The following is a 12,289-nucleotide window of genomic DNA, read 5'->3' on the forward strand; positions in this document are numbered from 1 at the left end:
ATTATACGTGTGCGTATCTATGCAGATTTTTCTTAAATAATACAATATAAATCTGGGATCACCCACGGAGATAGAGGATGGAAATATAAAAGATTTGAAAGCAATTTTTTAAAATACGTGGATCGTGGAAAAATAATTACATCTGCACAAATACGATATAAATTGTACAATTTTTGAATATCTACGAATTAGATTGGACGTAGAATTAATAATAAAAAATAAAGAAGATAGATTAAATATTGGATTAGAACTCTATAGATGACATTAACACGTTCCAAGTTTCTTTTTTACTGCTATAAATCCGACAATTATAAACGAATCATTCAAATCATACAAAGATTCCGTGTTTTTCATAAATAGCGATTACAATAGAAACACATCGGGGATTTAATGGCACGAAGAAAATTGAATTTTAATGCCGTCTAATCCGAGACCTCTATTTTACTACATAAACCGCAATTAGCTTAACGGTAATCCATCACAATGCCTTTAGAACAAGTTATTACATCCTGTACACGAGATAGGATTACATGTATCCAATCTGGTTGACAATCAGAGGAACTTTTTTTTTACTCTTCCACGTCTATTGCATGTTAATTAGCCACGGTATAACGTGATTTATTGATTATATATCATATAATTATCGGGGATACTATAAACGAAGTTATCGAGAGAGTTGGACCGTAAACCAAAAGATTGTAAAGATGAGTATCTCTCTTGGAGATGTTCCAGAGGCTTCTTGGAAATTTATCAACATTTTCATCGAGGATTGGTTGCCAGTGAAAAACGAAGGAAGGGAAAAGAAGGAAAAATTTGCAGAATCTTATCGATAAATTCCTTTACAGCCGTCGATTTCTATCGAATGATTCGTACAAGACGTATGTATTTGGAGTTTTAGAATTGTGAGACATGATAAAAAATGAGAGAAACACGTGTGTAAAATAAATGTATAATACTTATACTTATAATAATTATACTTATAATAAATTTAATGGAAGTTGAAATTTTTTTAATTACGTGATTCAATATATTTTTTTTTCTAATTTCTTATCAATTCACAATTTTTTTTAAGTAAGTACTTTCAATGTGAAAAAATTATAAACACATCACGTATAAAAAATTGTTGACTCTCAGAATATTTTCATAAACATAAAATGATGGGAATAATTAATTATCGAAAGATAGAAACGTATGAAAAAATATTTTAATTGGCTTGAAAAATTGTTATCCGAGAGAACGATATTAATATGCATCATATTACAAAGTAAAATGGCGTTAATATGAAAACCTAACGTCGACTGAATAATTTAGTTTGCAACCTGGAAATCAACTTTATTCCTCGTATCTCGATAAAACGTCTTGAAGATGGGTTGTGCGTTATAACTCAACCGGTCAAAGAAATGATATCCGTTCTTCCATCACGCTGCATCACCTATCTAACGCCTTTTATCTGTAATTTGACTTTTCCTTTTTCATCCTCCCCTCCCTCTTCTTTTTCGCCAAGAAATTTACAAGAATTGTACGATATGAAAATGCGGGAAAGTTATGATTTCATATCTTTTTATCGAATTGAAGATCATAGCCTGTTTCCATAGAATGGAATGTAAAATAGGAAATGATTTTATGAATGAATTGTCTGTAACGTGAGATTTATAGTGATATATTTGATGAGAGAGAATGAGATGCTGCAGAAAATTTGATACTTGATACCGATAAGTTTGCGTGTAATGTTATGATGAAAATTGATTATTTAACGGTAACTACATATTTATAAACTAGTATTATAAACTAGTAATATAGTGGAAACGATATAGGTATTTTTAATTGCAGATATGTTACAAAGATTCAATATTTTATTATTTTTATCGAATGAAATATTGAATATTTAGATTATACTTTTGATACATTGAATTATCAGAATAATTTCTTTTTATAAATATCTTTTATAAACATTTAAAACTTTTAGAGAGGATTTGTCTTCCAATTAATTCGCATTCTCGAGGTTCTTCTATCTATCTATTATAATTTCGAAAGTTTCGTCATCGACCAATTATTTTTCTTTCTTTCATAATTATTATTGTTCGCGGATATTTGTGAAAGTTACGCGAAAGACAAAGAAGAAAAAGAACGAAAAATTGGCATCTATTATAGGTTAGGGTCTGCGACAAAGAGTTTTTGACGCGCATGGCTGCCTTTTGGATCGCATCGTAATTGTTCCTTCGTAGATATCTATCAATCTACCTCGAAGATATATTCTTTAGTTAGTCTGTCTCTGAAAAGTCTCTGACGGTCAATTTGTTGTAGTCGAATTTAATTGGAACTTGGATGCATTTATATGCAGCGAACAATTTTGATGAGAAATCATTGAGAAACCATTTTGCGTTTACAATCGGCAGGGAAAGTTATATTCGAATATTTATTGATAAAAATATGAACGAGGACGATTAGTTGGTACTAAAGAGATTTGTTCCTTGACTTTCACTTTTCTTTGTTATTTCATTGCTCATAATGAATGTTGTAATCGTGTTTTGGTTCATTTATAGTTTTTTATAGGTTAGGTTAGGATAAATCAGGAACAAAATTTATCTTTGAAAGTTTTATTCAATTAAATTATCGTTGTTGAATATTGTATATAATTTTATACGTATTTCTTTCGTAATGCAAATTGAAATCTTTGTAAAAGTTTTAAGATTTTGATGTTTCATGTTTTGAAGTTTACGTATAATGATTTTATATAATTCAGATAACTTTCACCTTTTCTTATTAATGTTTATTATTTTACCGTGCAATTATAAATAAAAAAAAAAATATTAATTGCCAAATATTACATCGGAGATTGTTTCCACCTCAAGGAACGAGGCACAATATATATAAGGTTGTAAAGAATTTTATCAGGTTCTTATTATCTAAATCATTGTATAAACTTTAAGTAAGTTAATGAGTTTAAGTTGATGAGTTCAATCTCGTGATCAGTAACAGTAATAAAAATATGGATCGTTAACGACTCATCTTCGATTTATCTCACAATCTACAATATAGTTAATGACTCTAATAAAATTGCTCTTCCAATCGATGAAAGTTCGATCGGCAATAATTTTATCGAGTTCTGTTTCCATCGCGTAAAAAATTGTTCCGTTGATGATTCTTGTCTCAGATAGGAATACAGCATGATCCATATAATTTTGGCGGACATGTGCGATCGATAAATGCGGAGAGAAATTTCGGTCGTAAATGAATGAACTTGTTCGTTATTTTGTATCATCCTTTTATTTTTTTTTTTCTTTTTTACATCTTCATCGAATTAACTACTGTTTCATCTTAATTGGCCATGATCATTAATGCGCCATTAACGTTTCACGTTGACGCAAACACGTTGTATCTGGACAATGATCGGATTCACGTTGAGATTGTCTGGGCTGACAATGTTCCACGAATAATTTCACTGAATATATTTATATAGGGCAGTGTTTCTCAATCTTTTTTGTATCTGTTGTTCTTTTAAAATAGTCAGTTTAAATCTTTTTATGTTTGTAAAAAAAAATCAATGTTGGAATTAATAGTAATTTTTATGTTCTTGAGATATTTATAATATTAAAAATTCTATTTTCTTATTTCTTTCTTTGAAGTAAGATTTGGAAAAGTTAACATGAATTTTGTAAAAATTGAGAAATCTTTTAATTTAATTTAATAAGAATGGAACAAAGAAAATAACAGAACTTAAGAATTTAGGCTAGTTCAATTAGAGGATATTGGAATGTAGGTATATTGAAATTCAAGTAAATTTTCAAAATTTTTAAAATTTAAGAGTTTCTGTAAAAAGAGTTCTCTTAAGAGTTCTATAAAAATAACATTTAACTAAAAATAATTGCAATTTCCTTGAAGTTAATTATGACTCATAGATATAATAATTATCAGCTATATTTTTATTTATTATAAAAATATATTTATTTACAATATAGTTAAAACTATTTCATATTTTTCTATCATAAAAATTCCTCAACTAATTATTTGGAATATTTTAAAGAATTTTTATGAAAGTTGTTATACCATAAGTACTCCATTTTTAATGATATTTATTTCCTCAAACCTGTTCTATCATCAATTTATCACCAATACAATATTTTCCATAAAAATGTAATAGCACCTGAACATCTATGATAATATACTGCAGATTAGTTCTTCTTGATCAACCTTAATGTTCGATTATAGTCACACATTTTCCATGCTATTCCAGTTTGATCGTTCTTAATCGTGATTAATTACGTGCTGTTAATATTCTACTTTCTTATTCTTATACTCAAACAGTTTCGATTGCGATACCGTTAGGATATAACGTTAAAGTTAATAATTTTTTTTTTGATCATAAAAAATTATTTTAATCCTTGATTAGTTGTAAATAATCCATAATTGTTTAAATTGTTAGCTGTTAATTGTTAATATTGTCAAATTATATAACATACAAGATTAAGATCAGAAAAGAATAATTGTTTTTTAGTTTAATATATTCATAAATGTTAAACGAGATAAATAATATTTAATTCAAATTATGATCTGTATTTAAAAATTACAATGTTCTATTGTAATTTTTTTTATTTTTCAAAATGTATTGAAATATTTAAAGCTTTAATTTTTATTTTAAGTAATATTAGAAAATTCTATATACTTTTTTGAAAATAATTCATTTTTGCTTGTTGAACAAAAAAATGTTTCAAAGAGAATTTAATTTTCATCTTCATACATTTTGAAAAAAGAGTAATATGATTCATTGATATTTATATAAAAATTAAATATACGATTCGAAAGTCTTTTGGTCGAAAGAACTCTTCCTGAATATCCCTTTTCACAAACCGTTAGCACGGTTTCGGTTCTTTCGGCGAGCTTGATCCAAGAAAAAACGAGCAGAATGACATTCAGTTTTTATTCGAATCTTCGTGTGTGTCAAGGATCTAATTGAAACCGGCTTCATGCGACCATCAAAGCAGGGGGAAGAGAGCGTCAAAAAGCGAAATGAAATTAGGGGCTTGGGGGGAAAAAGTCGACAGTTATTTCTCAATTAGTCAGATCGACGTGCCTCGATAAAAATACCCCATATTGTATTTTTTCATTCGTAAAATCGTAATTTAAAATTTGATTCGATTCTTAAGAATTGTTTTTTTTTTTTAAAGATCGAATGAATTAAGTACTAAAAGCAGTAAAATTACTCAGAGTCGGTTTAAAGATTAATTAAAAATGTAAAATGAAATATTGATTTGAAAAAGGTTGGGAAACACTGGTCTACGCCAATCAGACAAACGAGAGGTAAGCCTATCGTAAATTCTCTGCTCGCCTATAATGTCCAGTGATTTGTCGTCTGTTTTACAATTATATTAGAATTTATATCAGCTGGTCGGTTTTGTGTACGCATGAATTTCTTTGGATTTGAGTCAGCCTCATCGTAAAACGCGAACTGTGCTTATGCTTATGCGTTTCACGCTTTTGCATATTGGCACTGTGTTATGATTATGTGATCCAATGATTCGAGAAACGACTAGGCAATATAAACGTGTTTGATATCCTGTGTATTTTCTTTCTTTCTTTCTTTCTTTTTTTTTTTTTTTTTCATTTGATGGTATTGCGGATGACTAAGCTTTGCTCCAACAAAATCCAATGATCGAGTCTGACATAGGAAATTTCGAGTGGGAAGTTTAAGTTTAAATGCGATTGTCCGATTGATAAATTATTTAAAATTTGATCGTAGATGTTAACAATTGAAATTGTCGTGAATTAAAGGATAAGAGGAAAGGAAAGTAAAAGGATAAGAAAAAAAAACAAAACAATTTTTTTTCAAGTTTAAACTTTTTATTTTATTATTATACATCTTACATTTTCATACAATTTTTTATTACTTTTTAATATTTGAATTAAAATAAGGCGCGACTCCACTTCTCCCTTATAGACCCAGATTGATAGATTGGTGACCTAAATATTGCGCAACAGATTATTCCGGATTTTTTTCACTCGCTTCTCAATTAAGTCCGCCGCCGCCGTCTACTGTTCCGATCAAAACTCGCCTTTCCATGTAGTACATGACGCACACGCCCATCGCAAGAGTGTTTCGCTCTCGTTTCGTTCTCATTTATTACCATTATTGTTATTACTGGCCATAATCTGTGCCAGTCAACGAGATATCGTCGTTCGTAGGGACAGTTCCACGTAGACTTTGTGTCAGTGGATAATGGCCTGTGACTTCTCATGCTCCTTATAATGCAAATTGCGCGAATTCTCCGTATCTCTCCCTTATATTCCGTTTATATATCTCTCTCTCTTGCTCCCTCCGTCCTTAGTTTCTGAACTGAAAATTCCATCTCTATTAACCTACCTTTTCTTTCTTCGAGAGAGAGACTTCTTTTGTCTCTCTTTCGCACGTTCGGCTGGTTTCTTTTCTCTTTTTATGTTCGATTCCGTGAGCACGTACGATCGAGCCCGCGAAACGAAAGAAACGGGCGATCGTAAATGGAAAAAAAAGCACGTCATGCAATGGTCGATCTCGTATCTGTCAGTAGATAAAATCGAATTCCTATTGCGGGCTCACCCACTCTCCTCCGGCAGACCGGCCAACCTACGAACTACAAATAAACGCCGCCGTTAACGTTTATCCATAAATCAATTTAATCGTGCGTACAGAACGATAGCCATCGCTCGAGCTAATGTAATCGTCCAAAGCGGATGGTGCGCATGCGTCCGTGCCTTCGCGCTCTTCGTGCCTTTGCGCATGCGCATATTGTGTATTTTTTTCTGTCACCAGAGGGGGTATCTTTTTATAATTTTTTTTCGTTAAAAAAATCGCTTTTCTTTGTGAATTAATATTCTTTTTCTTTCTTATTGTGCAATTCTTTCATTATTTGCAATGTTTATTTCAATCGCACGATTGTTCTTCTTTTATTTTTGTTAATTTCTATTTTTTCCTTTTTTTTTTCGTTGTACTTCTCGCTCGATTATCATTTTTGTTCGATATACGAACAAAAAATGATAAATAAAATTGGTTTAAAGCGTGTATATATAAAGTTTGGACACGTTTTAAAAACAGTTTATCGTAGTGTAATCTTTTTTTTTACGATTTTTTTGTGCTGCATAAGATTATTATGCGAAAAAATAATTGATAAGCAATATAGTTCCTTATAATCGAAATCGAAATGACTCATAAGCACTTTATATTTACTGGTTTCGTAATGGACTTACTACCGGGAAAGAAACAGAGATGTGTCGTTTTTGCCATCGACGATTGTTACTCTTCGTGTAATTTACAAAAAAGTACATTTTGATGAATCATTCTCAACATTGCACGGTAAATTTTATATTTATAACTGGGTATAATATTCCAATTTTCTACTTGTATTGGTGGTCCATATTTTTTGCAAGTATATTTTAATTAATCTGTGCAATAATAAATTAAATAAAATGGTATCAATAATAATATATCTATTTAAGAATTTTGTATAAATTTTATCTTAAAATATCAATCAAGAATAATCATCTGCATTAATTGAATAACAATGCAGATGTTTCATATAATTGGAAAGATTATTATATTTTTAAAACAATTAAAGATTAAAATACATTTCGTAGCTCAAAATTAAATGGTCTCTTAAATTTTTATATTATTTTTATCGATATCATTGCAAAGTGAAATTTTTCGTACGTAAAAATCCTAGTATTAAATTCATATTATGTGTATTTTATTTTTCTTAAGTGAAAATTACGTTCTCTTATTTCTTACAATATTCCAACATTATTTGATTAATTTTTCCGAAATTTTTTTATCATTTCCGCTATTTTAAAAATATAATATACCGGTTTGTATACACTTTCAAAAACAAATGCATTTTTGCGACAATTTTCATCGTTTTAAAATTTTTTTCAGGCATAATATATATCCAAGAAAGTATAATGAAACCGCGATTATGTTGCAATATACCGCGTATTAGTTTCTCATTAATTTTTTGCCGGTAATAGCACACAGAACCGTGATGCAAGTAGTAGAATATGACATATTGCACAGCAACGCGGTAATTCATTTCGTTTTAAAAGCGTCGTGGAATTATTAACAGGCGGCTAATCAATCGTGATTTGCGATTACGTAATCCTCCCTGCACTGTTTCGCCACTCGGTCGCAGTGACAATGGAAAATCTTTAAATAATTAAGAGCGGATATGTCTCGTACTCTATGCTCGCCGGCTCGCGCGGTGTTTGAATTCATAATGCGGCGATAACAGGCGACACCTCGTATGAGATCATAAATAATCGTGGCGATAAATTCTCTAGCATTTTACAGAATTGTCAGTTCGATGAAAAATGCCGGCTTTTACGGTGTTCTGATCGCGGATCGTGTTTTTTCTCGGCCTGTGTTTAATCGAGCTACGAAAGCTGTATTACATACCGCTTAATGTTATCCAATTTATTTCGCTCGGTCAGCGAAGGATAACCTTTTCTTATTTAAACCTTTGCATTTTCTGATTTAAAATTTCTCGTCTCGAGGATGAGCTTAAAATATTAGCAATTTGATACGATGCTGATAAAGACAGATTTAATTAATAAAAATCTGTCCTGATGTTTAAAAGTAATTAAAAATTTTAACCAATAATGAAACGATATCGATAAATTTCTATTTTTATTTTTACATCTTTTACTCACGTTATGTAATTTTGATAATAAATTCAATAGTATCTAAAATTAGAAATATCAAAGTTTACAATGTTAAAAAACTGTTAAATTCCTTCTCGCAAGTGCAAAAATTTCTAAACTAAAATTCAAAGGAGATTAAAAGGATTGTTATTTTCATAGTCTTCTCATACACTGTCACTTTCCATTCAGGGCAAAACATGATGGCTATTAAATTTTGCCGGGCATCGATGCAACTCATTCCTCTACTTTAATTAATTTCTTCGAAGCATTTCCATTTAACGAGCAACGGGGGGAAAAAAAAACGAGTTCATTAAGATAGAGGATGGTTTTGGAATGCATGCGTGTATTTCACGGAGGAGGAATGTTCTTCAATCCGGTTCCGGTTTCATTTCTGTCAAATTGCCTCGTGTTCAGCATTTCTTGTTGCTTGTTATTATGGCAACCATAGTACAGAGAATTGCTATCAAGGACTATAGGAGGAAACAAGGAAAGATTTTTAATTTTTCTCGTGAAAATTGGGCCTCGTTATCTAATTGCGGATCTAATCTTCCAAAGACGTAAATAAAAAGCTTGGATTCTTGAGTAAATTTGAAACGAAAATTCCATCGGATTTTTGCAAAATGTTTGAACGATATCGAACGATGGAATTCGAACAGCAATTTTAATCGATCGTAAATTTCTCTTTCTGGGAATTACCGTGTTTAATATCTTTCCTCGTTTGTCCAGTTTTTTGTCTTCTTTTTTTTTTCTTATTCAGTAATTAATATTGCATCAACTATGAGATTATTAGTGACATCGTATTGGAAGAACATATATATATATAATGCCTTACACTAGATCATTATTTTTGGTTATTTTTTATAAATTTAAATGTCTCGTGTTTTTTTTTCTATTACGCGTTTATGTAATTTTTGTACAAATTTTTTTTATCACGTTGAAATTAAAAAATAGAATGTCGATGTGATTTAAAAATATCATTGAAGAAAAAATGAAAAGAAAGAAAAACAATAGTGATTACGTCATTGCGATAAAGTAAAATTGAAATTGGTAATAATGATCAGTTAATGAGGATAAGTTGAAGGAAAAAGAAATACCATGGAATCGATATGACTGACATCTGGGAAGAAATTGGGATCCCGTTGTTAACCTTGCATAAGTTCTGGGTCGCATTCGAGCAGAGTATTCGAAAGAAATTGGTGTTTTCGATATGTGTATCTCTGTAAGTCAATTATTTTCACCATTTTTGTGCCGACAGTATGACAAACGTTTTTAATATTTGCAATTGTAAAATCGTAAAATGCAAAGTGATGATTTTAATGTAAATATATAAGATATATATGAGTTAGAGAAACTTTTACGATTTACGTAAATATTATAAAACGTTTATTAAGGATTGAATTTACGTATTTTGAATTGAAAAATATACTATTATAAATTAACTTATAGTGTGAAAATTGTTAATACATTTCACACTGTATTTACCAGATTTTTAGATTTAAAATTATTATGATATTTTAACATATAACTTTTTACTTTTACTTAATATTAAATGAAAAAGAACATTTTAATTTAATACCCGATCGATATCCTGTTAAAAATTTAGAAAAATTGCATTTTTTTTTTACATCTATATGATAGAGGCGATTGTTTTGTTTACAAATAAAAATACACATAACATATAGGATTATCTCGATCATCTATGTGTTTTTTAAAATGAAAATATTACATTACAAAGTTTACAATTTTTGTCAAACATTAAACATTTAAATTTCATTTAAAATCATCGATTCCAGCAAACAAGTATTGCTTTCTATCGTGAAATTTCAATAATTACACATGTTCATAACCGCATCCAGCTATCCGTGATACAAAAAGCAAATAGTTCTCAAGCATGCGGTCCTCTTTAAGCAGTCATTCATCATCGTCGTTGGACAAGTGCAAAAAGAAAAGAAGAAACCGCGAAATCTTCGATCTTAAGCGTTGAGCACGCGCGTTACAAAGTAATAATTCGGTAAATACAAGGAGCGTGTAGAACCGGTGTTAATTGCGCATGCTCGGTTACCAGCGCGCATGCGCGTCAACAAAACGTCATGTTAAAAAGTGCACGTGTTACGTTATTTTTGTTAGAGAGACAGATCTTAATTAACTGCACAATGGAAGGAATCATAATAAGTTAATCAGTTATGATGTTTTTATATATCATAAGATAATGTAATATGCTCGTGATAGCCACGAGGATAATATTTTTGAAAACGCTGATTGCGCTTTTCATTTCTAGGTTAACCTATTGGCCATATATTCGTCGGAACCGCTGTTTTTCGTGCCACGATATAGTAAGACCAGACAGATGAGGAGCGAAAGAAAGAAAGAAGGTCCATAGACTGTGAGTATACCGCTGGTTTGTTATAATTATTCTCTGTAAAAACAGAATACAAGATGAAGGCGGCGATAAGCAGCATGTTTTTGCGGCTGGCCTCGGAACGAGGCACCACGAAGCCAGCCGGACTTTCTTATTCCTGTCATCCATTAGTTTTGCTACGTCTATTAAAGTAACGCGACTCGACTGTGCTTGACTTCTCTTCTTCGCTACGTGCATTAATGAGTAGGTGCATCGAGAACGGTCTAATCAGCCTGGGATCAACTCGTGTGAGTCGCTGTCGTATCAAATTGAAGGTCGTTCTCCATATTTCTTTTTCTTATAGGACCGGTTGCCTCATTGCGACTAGGCCTTTTGGTCTTTTTCCTTTGGAAAAACAAACGATTGGTGAAGATTTCGATTGATTCTGACGACAGAGCGAATTACTTCTTGTTTAACGGTTAATGTTTCTTTCTTAGATAATTTGGAATAATTTGGAACAAGGGTTTCAGTTTTGATAAATTATATTTGATATAAGTATTGTTGTAATAAAAAAGAAGGTATCTTGTTTGTATTGTGCGATTCTTGTATTCCGTTTTATTAATTTCTACGAATATATAACGATTTCATTAGTATTGAATTTAATAACATATATACAAACAAATTAATGTGTTAATTACAACACGTATAAACAAACAAGCAAGTAATAAAACATGATAGAAAATTTGTAATTTTATGTTTCAGATACTTGTACTATGCAAAATGATTTATTACTGTTCAATAAATTTGTAGTTTCTTTAGCTTGATTGATGTCTTCCTTCAGGTTTGTGCTTGATTTCGCTTATGTAACTAATTTAAACTTACTATGTAATCATAAATAAAAATAAAAGTTTAGGAAGCTTAATATTTTAAAAACATTTTCTTTAAGAATCGAAATATATTATTATTCATTTAAATTTATAAAATTGGAATAAACGGCAATCGGTTTACTGTACAATTTCTGAATGAAAATAATTATTACTTCACCGTATATATAATACACAAATAATTTCTATTACGATTCTATTTCGAACGAAGAATGCTCGTTTTCTTTTTTTTTTTGCAAAATTGATCCATGCATCCAGAGAATTTCTCGTCCGATCATTCCTTCCGCCCAAAGACATCAATAACTCGTTAATTAGAATCTTCATGCTTCTTCCTCGGTTTCTCTCCAAGGGTGGTAAATAATCCCGCCGCATGCTCGATAATTATGTAACCGCGACGAATTTCCGC

At 30.6% G+C, this 12,289-nt stretch overlaps 1 long non-coding RNA gene across 2 annotated transcripts in view; it reads left to right on the top strand.

The window, feature by feature from the left end:
- The window catches only part of LOC107965107, a 54,356-nt gene that overhangs the window by 8,160 nt on the left and 33,907 nt on the right, over positions 1-12,289 (top strand). For both annotated transcript variants that reach the window (XR_003305422.1, XR_001704609.2), the window contains one exon: positions 10,940-11,044. This is a non-coding gene — a long non-coding RNA (uncharacterized LOC107965107). The remainder of the gene's footprint in view (positions 1-10,939; positions 11,045-12,289) is intronic.

This window comes from Apis mellifera, linkage group LG10 (genome assembly GCF_003254395.2).
Source record: "Apis mellifera strain DH4 linkage group LG10, Amel_HAv3.1, whole genome shotgun sequence".
Lineage (NCBI taxonomy): Eukaryota > Metazoa > Arthropoda > Insecta > Hymenoptera > Apidae > Apis > Apis mellifera.